Source organism: Mauremys reevesii, linkage group 6 (assembly GCF_016161935.1).
Source record: "Mauremys reevesii isolate NIE-2019 linkage group 6, ASM1616193v1, whole genome shotgun sequence".
Taxonomy (NCBI): Eukaryota; Metazoa; Chordata; order Testudines; family Geoemydidae; genus Mauremys; species Mauremys reevesii.
This window is the reverse complement of record NC_052628.1, coordinates 74,520,900-74,534,074: the sequence shown is the minus strand read 5'-3', so window position 1 is coordinate 74,534,074 and position 13,175 is coordinate 74,520,900. Positions and strand designations below refer to the sequence as shown.

Below are 13,175 nucleotides of genomic sequence, written 5' to 3'. Positions count from 1 at the left end.
ATTTCTACATTAATGAATAGTTCCATTGCTACTTGAGTGAGTAAGAGTTTTCCAGGCTGACTTCCAGTTTTTTCTCCTGCAGTTGCAAGTAAATTGGTTGATCACTGTAAGGATTAGAGTTGATCCAACAATGGAAAAAAGTGATTTAAGAATATGTTCACATTCAAAACTATAAGATAAGTCCGTTTGACTGTTATTTATAGGATCATATTAATTATTGTCTGCAATTATTTGGATGAACAACCAGTTTATTAATGAAAATACTCATATTTCCCAGGAACATCATGAATTTAAGCACACAAATTCTTCATCTGAAAATTTGTACTGAAAGAGTGTTATTCATTAGTTGTCATTCATTATATTAGTTAATTTCCAGTTTAAACAGTTTCACTCATCCTATCAGGAAACAGAATCAATAAAGTGTTAACTTGGTGACCAGGCACATGCCATGAATAGCAAATAGTTTAAGTAAATAAATCGTTTGCAAACAAGCCGCAGGCTAAATTTTTTTTGCATAAAGGATATTTTGTAGCAATCAGGATCAGTTTTCAAATGTTTCTCAAACAGTAAAAAGAGCTACAGTGAGATAATTTATTCACAATGAATAATTAAATCTGCTCTAGTAGGGATGTTGAAGAGTGTTGAGATACTGGCTCGTTTTTTGTTTCATTTGTTTTAAAAGAAAACAGTGTATTGTCTCTATCATGGGGCAGCAGCTTTTTATGGGGAGTTAGTGCTCACTCTGCCAGTGACTGGCTTCTGAAGGCCCCACCTGGAGGTAACTGACTGCCCCAGATGGCTGATTAGTAGATAAGCACCTGGATCTAATAAGGGTTATCCACGCTCATTTACAGGAAACTCCAAAGGGAGAAAAGAGGCTCCTGTGGAGAGGAGCTTATCGAGAAGCCTGAGTCAGTAGGGTGAGCCAGGGACCCTAGAAGCTGAGCTCTCCTGGAAGCCTCCTAGACAAGGTCCGTATCCAGCAGGCATCAAAGAGGGCCTGGTTTCAGCCAGTGGGCCTCCAGACACTGGCTGCAAGCCCAGCCTGGCTAGGATCACTCGTTGTCTTTGGAGAAGAGTCACAGTGGACAGACCTCCCCAGACTCCAAAGAAGGACATTACCCTGGTAGGGGCAAGAGGCTTAACACCAGGGGCAGAAATTGCTAATAAATTAGACCCTCCACAAGGAGGTATTCTTTAGCACTTAACAATCTGTTTAGACTTGTTGATACCCTGGGCAAAGGGAAAAATCAAGTAAGGGCTCATCTGCAAACTATGCCGCAAGGTGGGAAAGCTGGGTCAGACTGGAATGATGACAGTCCCATTTAATTTTGAGGAAACCTATAACATTATATATATAATACATACAAGGACACAGAGAGGTGGATAATGTAAAAAAAAGTTTGGACTTCAGTCAAACTCAATAATAACAAAACAAAAATATCATTTAATTTGGAAAATTAAATATGTTTTTTAAAAAAGCTGTCCCTCTGTGTTTCCTGGTTTCAGCAAGCACATGACCTGGAAATACACAACATAGGCTTCTGTAGTCAGTTCTTGGTGAAAGCACATGCATTCTTTCATTTCACCAGTTTGAAAGAGACAATCTGAATAGACAAAGGATGGGGGTGGGAATGTGACAACAAACAGGTGACTGGGCAGTGAAATTAGCATACATCTTGTTAATGCCAAAATGTGTTTGGTGTTTTATTTATTTATTAAATTGTATATTGCCTGTTTTTATTGCACCTTTTAAAAGACAGAACTGTGTTTTTATAAGCCTTTGGAAGAAGTGTGTTTTTAACATTGGGACTTGAAAATGAAGACCATGGAGGCATGGCAGACTGGGTCAGGAAGTGGGTTCTAGGTGTAGAAGCATGGGTGTAGTTTGGGGGGTGGGATGGTGTTGCCCTCCAAACTGCAAGCCTTGGGCAGGCGTGGAATTTGTCTACCCACATGCAGCCCCATTGGCCTGACCGGAGCTGTCCCCCGAAAAATAGAAGTCAAACTATGCCTATTGCAGTAGAAGGCATGTAATGAAAGTAGAAGAACATGAAGTGGCTTGGATAGGATGAAAGGGGAGTGAGAAGAGCAGAAGGTAAGCAGGGGTTAGTTGTAAAGGTCCTTGAAGATAGGGATGAAGAGTTCCTTTTATATAGAATGTGTTGAGGTCTGGATATAGTCATAACAGTGGACTAGATAGCTGATTTTTGCAGCACTGTTTTGGATCAACTAAAGATGGTAATGAAACCTCCTTCTCTCTAGAAATGTAATACTCAAGGTGAGGGAGAACCCAGACACGCACAAGGATTTTGGTGCTGGGGAATGCAGAAGGGTATTTGGAGAAAGTGTGGAGGAAAATCCTCTGGATGTAGCCAGTGTATCAATGTATGACGGGAAAGAGAGAGAAGTCAAAATGACATTGTTGCCCCCGAAGGAAAGACAGAATGAGTGAACTGATATCAGTAATAGAGACAAGAGGAAGAGGAGAAAGATGTGAAGATCGGTTTTGCCGTTTTAAGTTTCAGTTGGTGTTGGGACATCCTGAAAGGAAAGTCATAGAGGACATTGAAGATTCAAGACTGAAAAGAGGTTGTGAGGTGGTTGTTGAATCCATGAGGCTGGATGAGGTTGCTCAGGGACAAGGTGCATCTCATAATGTTTGATCAAATGTGTTAAAAAAGGTAAGCTCTTAAGGTCAGTTTATAGTATCTATCCTTCTGTCTACTTACATGGATGCCATCATCCCCATAACATCCAAGAAGTGAGCCTTTTGAAAAATGGGATGCATAAAATTAAGTCAGGTTACTTCGATCCGTCTTTTCCTATGCTAAAGCAACACTAACAAAAAGGAATAAAAAGTACAATCTTGTTAAATATTAGTAATATTTATTATTAATTTGTATTGTACCAACTGTGTAGTGGGTGCTTTGAAGGCTGTTATGAAATACATTGTTACACATTTGTTACTTGGAAGAGATGCCTTATGTTTACATTCCTATTCTGCAAATAACTGGACAATTACCCTTAACAGCAAAACTTCTCAAATGAATCCACTTCTTTAACTAAATGGGCTTAATCTACCAATGTAAAAGGAGGCTAAAAAACTAGGCTATTTTCTGTTGCCTACTAACTGGTATTGTATGTTATATTCCTGAGTGTGTAATAGTTAAGCTCTGCATATTGTTATGATTATTTATTATAATTGTATCTGATACAGTACAGTCCTTCACTGAAGTACACAAGGCTTGCTGCCATCTGAACCCCAGGTAATACTGACTGGGGGTGTGTGAGGTGCAGGGTCTCACTGGGAGCAGGAGTGGCTCTATGTTTTTTGCTGCCCTAAGCATGGCAGTCAGGGAGCCTTCAGTGGCGTTTCTGAGGGAGGTCCGCCAGTCCCATGGATCCGGTGGTGGTTCTGCAGGTGATCTACTGGTCCTGCGCCTTCGGCATACCCACCGCCGAATGGCCGCTGAAGACACGGGACCAGCAGACCTCCCGTAGAAATGCCACCGAAGGCTCCCTGACTGCCGCCCTCACGGTGACCGGCAGTCTGCCTCCCACGGCTTGCCGCCCCAGGCACGCGCTTGCTGCGCTGGTGCTTGGAGCCGCCCCTGACTGGGAGGCACTTACCAAAGGTGGCTCCTGGCCAGCGGTGCAGCAGGGCTGAGGCAGGCTGCATGCCATGGCCCCACACTGCTCCCAGAAGTGGCCGGCTGCTGGCACATATATGCACATCCCTGGGGGAGGGGGTAGTATGTCTCCGTGCTCTGCCCGCGCCTGCAACTTCCACCCCCACAGCTCCCATTGGCTGGGGGCAGCGCATGGAGTTGCCTCCCCCCCCTCCTCGCCAGGGGCTGAAGAGATGTGTCAGCATCTTGGGGCCATGGCACGCAGGCAGCCTGCCTGATCCCTGCTGCACCAGGGCCCCCCTTAGCCGGGGGTCCTGGGCTGTAGCCCCTAAAGCTCCTGTGTTAATCTAGACCTGTTGAAACACTTCTGTTTTGTTTGATATTTCTGTGTATGTGTGTCAAGACTACAAAATCATGGTAGTAATAAATATAATGTGTATATATCAAGCTGTCAAATGACACATTTTACTGCAATTCTTTCTGTCCCCTGTCTACTACCTTTCCTAAATTTTTCTCACTGCTCCAGTAAATGTTACCTATTTATTTCATGTTTGCGATATTGTAGCCATGTCAGTCCCAGGATATTAGAGAGACAAGGTGGGTGAGGTAATATCTTTTATTGGACCAACTTCAAAATTCTGACTCCTCAAACTCTAATAAAACCAAGAAGAGCGCTTCTCTCTTACCCTCCCCCCATCACTCCACTGGAGCTGCTGCCTGCTTCAAATATGTTTTAAAAGCAGGCTCCATTATCTTAATCATGCTAATATTCTGAGAAACAGCCTAATATTTTACCAGCATAATGTTGATCTGCAAGTGTTATGTCCAATTACAAATGCCACCTGATTCAATTACATTACATTTATAAGATGGTTTTAATATGGAAAATCTGAACTCAGAGTGGATATATTTAATGATGTCATACTATACTTAACCAGGTCAGGGCCTGTTTATTGTCAAGTACCATTCGGTGTTTACTACACAATGTATCAGTCCCCTTCCATCTTTCAATATAAATACATTCCACTGAGTTTCAGTGCAAGCGAAGTGATATAAATTTTCATTAAAGAAAACACTGTATTATGACAGCACTAAATGAATCCTCTGAAATCACTTTTAAAATACTTTATTTCCTGCAGTTGGGTGGTTGTATGTATAAAAATACTTTCACTGACAACAATGAAATATAGCTCATATCTATCCATCTGTCTAGCTAGCTAGCTATCTGTTGTGGGCCCTTCAGGTAATACTTGGCCCCATTTACTACTTTAATAAAAAAAAGAAAACAAATTGACTAACCAGCATAGAATAACATAAAATACATCAAAGTGGAAGATAATATTTTCCTGGAGTGATTCATATTCACACTTCCTTCTGTGAGACTTTCATATATTTGGTGACATTGTGAAATGTCATTGAAGAAAAGGCAATCCGGTTTAGCCTTGAGCAAACATACAAGTAGTAGAAGAACAGTGCATATGCAAAGCCTTTTTCTTCTTCCAAAAGGGACCTTTTATTTATTTATTTAATAGCTTAGGCTAGTAAGGTACTGCATTATAAGAACTTGGTTAGCAAACATGTTGTGCAATCGAATGAGTTGAATAACAAAATCCCCCGCAGTGTGTTTCAGAGCTAACTGCATTTGCACTCTGCAAGGAGATCAATGCTTCACCCTCATTGATTTTCTTCAGTTGCAGAACGAGGATTATGCACAATGTGAAACTGTATTCCCAGACTTATCCAATCTGATTTCCAAGGCAGCACTAAAAAGACATGGTGCTGTACTGTAAACATAAGGTTACAAAAGTACAAGGTATCAAATTTGTACTTCTGCTAATGCTGCATGTTAAACAGAAGCCCAATAAGGTATGATGTGATCCATCTTACAAAAATATTATATTGGTGATAAACAGATGGGGATGTGGTGTGGAGAAAGAGCTTCCAAATACTATAAATGTGCAGAGATCCAAAGTTAGAAATTGAAATACATTGCATAGATTCATTTAAATCCCAAGACATGTTGAAGTATAGTATAGTTTCCCTTTCTAGGAGCCTTGAGATTTAGAGTAAAGTCATAAAAAGAAATAATTTCTTATAAAACTTCAGAGTCAGAATGTAGTACATCTTCAGAACTTGAAATAACCTTGTAATTTACAATGTATGCCAGTTTTAAAAAAGTAGTAATTACAGTAAAATATATCAATGTAAAATGACAGCTGACAGTAGCTTCACTGTGATCTTCAATTTCCCCATGTGCCAGCTTTGCACATAAGCCATGGAATATCATCAAATGCTGTTAATTTATAATGTTCAACCAAAGACAGGAGTGAATAAAATTAGGCTGGCTCAGAGTCTTCTTAACTAAGCCTTACTATGTAGTCCTGGTTGGACATAGCTAAAAACAGCAAAGAGAGAGCAAGAAAAAACACTAGAGTCTGACCAAAAGAAATTCCTTGTTTCAACCTCTGCTTTCTGGATCAGATGGAGAAGTGGAAGCCATTCCTGGAACTTAAAAACTGCTAATGAAAACAGGGTTTCTTCCTACAAAGGCAAGATAAGTGATTACACATCAGCCTTTCAAAGATAACTTATCTAGAAAATGATCTTTTTGCATGGGGCATACTCCATTATTTAAGATCACTGTCACATCTCTCTCTCTATTTACCCAGGGGTATCGCATATTCATTCAAACATACATACATACACAGAGTAGGACTCACTTTATGTAAAGCATGTCAGTAGGAAGAAGGAGGTTTTAGATTGTTTAAACCAAAGAGCTTTGGGTTGAAACATATAGAGGATTAACAGCTTGTAATACTTGCATTTTAATGTATAAATTGGCTATGTAGTGCCATCCTGGAAAATAAAGGTGTTAGATAAAAAGGGGTTGATTCTGTACAGAGCAGGGGTGCAGTATTGCATGTTTGAGCACAAAGTAAAAAGTGGTGAGCAGAACAGGAGAACTAAAGCTTGCATTAATGCAGCCACCAAATTACGCATGCTCAGAAGCAAGAGCCTTGTTTGCATGTTGCAGATCATGTTTAAAACTTATCTCCTTGGACATGCCCATTTTAGTCCTTGCCCCCACCCTTTTTTATGTAGTGTTTTTATAAATAGAGAACAATTAAAGAAGGTGTTTGAGATTTCAGTGCGGAGGACTACAATGGACTAGATAAAATCGTGTATATGGTGCAGTCATGCCAGGGCCCATGAGGTTATGGGGGCCCAGCCAGATGGAGTGGCACTGTGGCACTTCACCTGGCACACATGGTTGCAATGCCACTCACTGAAATTTGGCCATCCCTCCATCAGACACAGGAGTGTCTGGCCCAAATTTGAGTGGTGGTGTGACTGGGCGCACAGGGGTAGCAGTGCTGCTCTGGTTTGTCCTGGCCATCCCTCCATCATGACAGAGAGGCAACCAGACCAAACTGGTGTGGCGCTGTAAATCCCATGCACCAGGTTGCAATGCCCCTCATCACTCAAATTTGGCCTGTGTTGTGTGGAGTAGATGATGGGAGCAAGTGGAGTCGCTGGGCAGCTGGGATTGTGAGGAACCACCCTAGCCCAGGTGGAAAGTGGAGCACTTAGCTGGGAGGGGTGGCCAGAAAGGTTCCTGGGGGCCGGGCAGTGGGTGAGAGGCTGGTGAATGAGTTGTTGATGGGCTGTGGGGTGAGTAGAGGGTATTGATGTTGATGGGTTGGGGTTGAGCATGTACTAAAGTCATTGTCTTCAAGTATATGCTTAAAGTTAAGTAAGTATTTAAATGCTTTCCTGAATAGGGATGAACACAAGTATGTGCTTAGGTGATTTTCCTGCATTGGTCCCTGTAGGTCTGATCCAAAGCTCACTGAAATCATTGGGAGTCTTTTCACTGACTTCCATGAGCTTTCAATCAAGCCCTACTCCGCACCCTCCCCTGCCGTAAAACACTTCTAAAGCCTATTTCTAAAACAACTTAAATTCAATATTAAAGTTGGATTTTAAAGCAGTGTACTGAAAATAATCTCGTTTCTGGAAAAGTTGTTTGTAGAACTTAGCATGCTTGATCTAAGTGAGAGTAGTCTAAATAAATATTGCAATGTAATTTGATAATGAATAAGTAGGAGGATGCAGAGAGAGAACTAACACCATTGTTTAACCTCAAAACTATGCTAATAAGTAGGGTGATAGACATGAAACTTGGAATAATGGAGCTGTTATTCTAGCCTAGTGGGGCTGTCTCAGGAGACTCATAAGTGGATTTGCCATGCCATGACTAAACATAGCTCCAGTTGTGTATTTTGCATAGCCTAAAGTATCTTGTTGCAGCATATCCTCACATTTATCAAACTAAATCACATTTAGAAGAAAATATATTCTTCCATTCGAGATAGGAGACAGCTGTGTATATTATTTGCATACTATTTGTTTGCCTGCATGTAAATTGACAAATACTCTAGAAATAACCTGTTTGTGAAAGGGATTATATCAGCACAAGAGTTTCATTAATCTTCGGTGTGCCTGTTAAAAATGAAAATGATCCTGCTAAGAAGAAAAACCATGAAGAATGCAAAATATGAACATAAACACACACACACACGTTTGTTTGACCTGCAGTTGATTATTATGCCGAGCGTGACTTTAAGAATATTTGAACGCTGTGTGGGGTGAAGCCATCTATAGTTAGTCAACACTGAATACTCAGTGCATTTCATTTCTGTTTACAACAACCATACCCTAGCAATAGAAGATCAAATACTTTTGGTACTGGGCTGAATTTTTAAAAAGTACTTGATGTTCCCTGTGAATCTGCTCTCAGTTACAGCTCATTAAAGGGACTGGTCTACTGGTGATTCTGTAAATACAGACATAAGCTGAAAGGGCTGTTTTTAAAGCAGAAAGTACAAGATTGATGTTAAGTGATTTCCACTTCAGTCTATCTTATTTGCAGTTTTCAGTTCTGAAAGCATGTGGTTAAGAAAGAAAGAAAGAAATGTGCAGTGTCCAATTATCAGTTGGCCTTTTTCAGCATAGAACCATACAATTACAATTAAAACACTGAAATGAGCCAGTATCGACTTCCATCTGTTCATACTGGTGTGATTTTTAGATAAAATATGTTAAAATGAAGACAGATAAGCAAGAGGTTGCCATAGTGGTTTCATTTCCGATTACTGGCAGTTAACTTTTCCATCTGGTTAAAAAAGAGGGGTATGGGGCGATGTCCCAAAGAAACCATTGACAATCTAGAATCTACTGACAAGTTTAAAATACTGTGGGTGCATGCTCCACCCATACCAGTTGTTCTATATGTTAAGCCATCATTTGGATGAGCTATAAAACTAAAGTTCTGATCACTCATAGTCATTAAAATCCCATAGCAAATTTCACATGAGTAGGCCTGGTAACCTCAGTGTCCTGGCCGTATTCCAAGTTATATACAATGAAAACTGTTACTAACAACTACAATTAGAAGCCGATCCTATTTTAGCTGTTATAACAGGTGGCCACTCAACACAGGTTTCACTCTTCCTTGTTTCTTAGAATTTTTAATAAAATGTTTTCATTTATGTAATGTGCAACACTCAATCCTTTATACTTCCTATGGGCCATTGTGAATTGGAAGCACTGATCCAATGTTTGAGAGCTATGTTAGCCATTTATAGCTCCAAAGGCTCAAAATTCATGAGTCAGACCTCTACCATCATGAGATTAAAAAAAAAAAGTGTTTTTTTTAAAGTAGCCATCTGATTTTTGAGTCTGTTGATCTGTGTGACTTCTGTGTGATATTTTAAAATTGTTTGAGCAACTATTGTTATATTGCCTTACACCAGTTACTAAACCACTTCTTATCAACAAACAGGCTGGCTTTCACCTGGATTGTACTGGACAGCTTCCAAATCTGACAGAACATATCAAAGATGAATGTGAAAGGGGATTGATTATGGGAGTGGTGTCCGTTGATCTCTGAGCTGCTTACAATACAGTCAATCATTGTGGGCTCCTTGCCAAAGTACTAATTGTAACGAAGAGCTACCACCTCACAAAGCTAATATAGACCATGCTGGAGAACAGAAGATTCTTCGTGAACTTTTGTGGCAAATGGAGCTGCTGGTGATGACAGAAGAATGGCCTCCTTCAAACTAATGTCTTAGCATCTACATTACTCAACATCTACAAAAATGATCAGCCGAACTAGCTTAGCACAAGGTCCTTTATTGACACAGATGATCTGTTCATCATCACAGAGCACAAGGAGTCTGGCATATTGGAGACTACTGTGGTGACTGCACTTAACAGCTTAGACAAGTATTCTGTAGCCAATCAATTGTATGCAAACCCAGTTCAGATGCAAGTCAGTGCATTTCATCTGAAAAACTGAGAGGCCAAATCTGAACTCAGAGCAGCTGGCTTGAGACAAAACTTACTCATTCCATAATTCCTGCATGTCTCCGTGGTACTCTCAACCACACACTCTCACACCAAGAAAACTAAAGCCAGGGTTAGCATACAAAACAACAATCTCAGCAAGCTGGCTACATCAAAGTGGGATATAGACCCGTCCACTCAGTGATCAACAGCGCTGGCACTTTGCTACTCATCTGCTGAATATACCTGTGCAGCGGTGGCATGATCCTCTCACACAAAGAAGCTAGACCCTGTACTTAACACCACCAGCCACTACAGTACAGGATGCCTTAAATCTACTCATGTCAACATCCTTGCAGTTATTGCTCCTCCTGATATACATTGGTAATTTGCTAGTAGAGTCGAGCTCACAAGGCAATATATAGATCCAAGACATAAACTGTGTGATATAGCACCAGTGCTGATTCAGTTGAAGTCATGACAAAGTTTTCTTTCCACTGTTAAACCCCTAACATCGTCAAACCATTATTGTCTTAATCAACTCTGCACTGAAGTTGGCAGGTCTAGAGTCATGATGATCAACTAGCTACATCACTGGCCCCAATTCCTGTGACTGCAGCAGAATGCCTCAAAATACGGAAGCATCTCCTGCAATGCCAACTGCTCAAGCACAAATGCTCCTCCAGTGACCTGGCAGAGTGTAATAATTGCATGTGCATAGATGTGGCGGGAAACAGAATGAGATCATGAAGAGGAGGAGGAGGAGGACGCTCCCCAGATTTGTGTGCAATCGTTTCAGGTTCAAAGTTCAACTTTTAAATACAAGCACACACACAAATACAGTCCAATCCAGTGGCTGCTTGGATGGGGGACCCCACTTACCTTCTCTTATCCCCTGAGGTGTGTGGGTAGCTGCAATTATATTCCTCTCCATCCCTTTCCCTTAATACTATTATTTTCCCCTCCCCTTGCCATCTACTTTCTGCCTCATTCACATTCAACCTTCATTCTGGCCCACACTATCTAGTTCACCCACATACATGTTCACTATGTTCAACTGCCATCCATATTTTCTCCACCCTTTCCCCTCAAGTTTCTTATTCCTCATATTCTTCTTCTTTGTCACCCCATTCCTTTGCACTACTTAATCTCCTCTTGCATCTCTTATTCCCGTTCCTACTTCCCACTTCATTGCCCCCTCATTATTCTCCCCACATTTATTTGAAATCTCCTTTGCCTTTTCCTGCATGCCTCATTCATTTGTTACCCTCAGTCTCCTCCGACCTTCACCCCAGAATTACCCTAGCCTACACCCCCTCAGTCTTCTCTTGCTCTCCACATTCCCCAGTTCCCATTACTCCCCAGTTTCCCATCTAGTCTCCTAACAATAGGACAAAGGGTAGCTATCTTCCCTAAGAGCTGCCTGGATTCAATCCCATGGAACATAAAGGGTGGGATTGTGGCCATTTTTTTCCATGTGTGCAGCTATAGGGAAATGACATTCCTCTTGACTGAGGCTGCTTGAAGGCTTCAGCTCCACTGATTGTAACAGGAAAGATTTTGACTAAGGGTAACATTTGCATGTTTGATGGCAGAAATCAGGAGATCACAGGAAATTTTAAAAACATTGCAAGACTGTGAGAGCTGGCACTTCTGTCTTTGATTCTTAATCATTTGGGGGTAATCAAAAACCTTTGTATTCTATTCGTCTTATCAAGATGCTTATCTATATTGCATTATGTATAGCAAACAGGTCAGCAGGTGTATAAATTACACAGGTCATTTATAATGCGAAAGATTCTTAGGGACTGAGAATTTAATGGTGACTACAATCATGATTAGTAGGTGGCTATAAGTACAGATTTGAGAATAATTATATTCTCTTTATCTAAATTCCCCTTGTAGTTTCATTAAATACATTGTTCTTCATTTAGTATCCTAGGGCCCCAGGCCTAATATTACACTGATTTAGGCATATGCATAAATCCTTCAAGGCTCAGGCCCCAAACTGCTATGTGTTATTGTGCTGTACCAGTTTGCCCAAAAGTGATTTTATTTCAGTGAGGCAAGAAGTGATTATTATATGTAGTTTGTGTTCTTGATATTCAAAACATGAAAAGCCAATAATGTGAGCACAGTTGTGAATGTAATTTGTACACAATTATTGCAGTTGCACATGCAGATCAATTATTCATATGTGGAAATGTCAGGTAAGGTATCTAACAACGAAAAGGAAAACTGGTTATCTATCTCCAGCTCATCTGAATACCGGGTTAATGAAGCTAGGCCAACTACTCAAATACCTTTAGATAAGAGCTAATTTTCATTATTTCTGTCCACTCTGTTCTCTTCCCTTTTATACCATTATCTATTTATTGTAACTGAACCAATTTTCAGACCACTTCATTAAATTCCCTGTACAATTATAAAATAAAATAAATATCTTTCATTTCCTCACAAAAACAGGGAAGTATATATTAAATAGTATGTACCTATACTATAGTATTTAAAGAAATAGCTCATAATCATTACAAGCTTTCTTCTTTTAATGCATGAATGTCCTGATTATAAAATGGTACCAATAATTCATGCTTCTAAGTTATAACTCAATACCTATATTTTATTATCACTAATCACAGTGATACAAATATTATTTGGCTTGAAAAGGCAAAGGAATAGCTTCTTACTAGTTATCTCCAATCTCAGGGATTATCTGAGGAAATGATTAGACATAGGGAAACTACAAGGTTCTCCCGTCACAGTGTCATTTAATTCAAACATCATCATTAGCATCCAGGAAACAATGCTGTCCTTCAGACTCTAGAGCTTAAAAATGCTCAATCTATTAAACTGAAACATGTATAAAGTCCAAGATGAAATTGTTACTTTTATTTATTTAGCTCAATGCGCTGTGCAACTCAGTAGCTTTCAATTTAAAAAAAAAACCCACTGTAAATAAACATGGCAAATAGCATTAAGAACCTCTAAATTCTTCTACCCTATAAATCTCACCAAATCAACCTCTCTTAAAACCTTAAAAATTCAAAGACTACAGGTTTGAGGGCCCATTCCTGCAAACATACCATATGTAGTGCTAGCTCAGTTTAACAACTCAGGGTAGAATGTATTATGCCCATTAGTGAGTGTTATCATAAGATGCCCCGTACACTATGCATCAAATTATGCCAAAAA

The 13,175-nt window shown here is 40.1% G+C and overlaps 1 long non-coding RNA gene across 1 annotated transcript; it reads left to right on the top strand.

Moving 5' to 3' along the window:
- Positions 1 to 882: 882 nt before the first annotated feature.
- On the top strand, positions 883 to 12,779 carry LOC120408754. Its single transcript, XR_005600945.1, has 3 exons — positions 883 to 1,126; positions 2,266 to 2,684; positions 9,478 to 12,779. It is a non-coding gene; the product is annotated as an uncharacterized LOC120408754 (long non-coding RNA).
- The last annotated feature ends 396 nt before the right edge of the window (positions 12,780 to 13,175 follow it).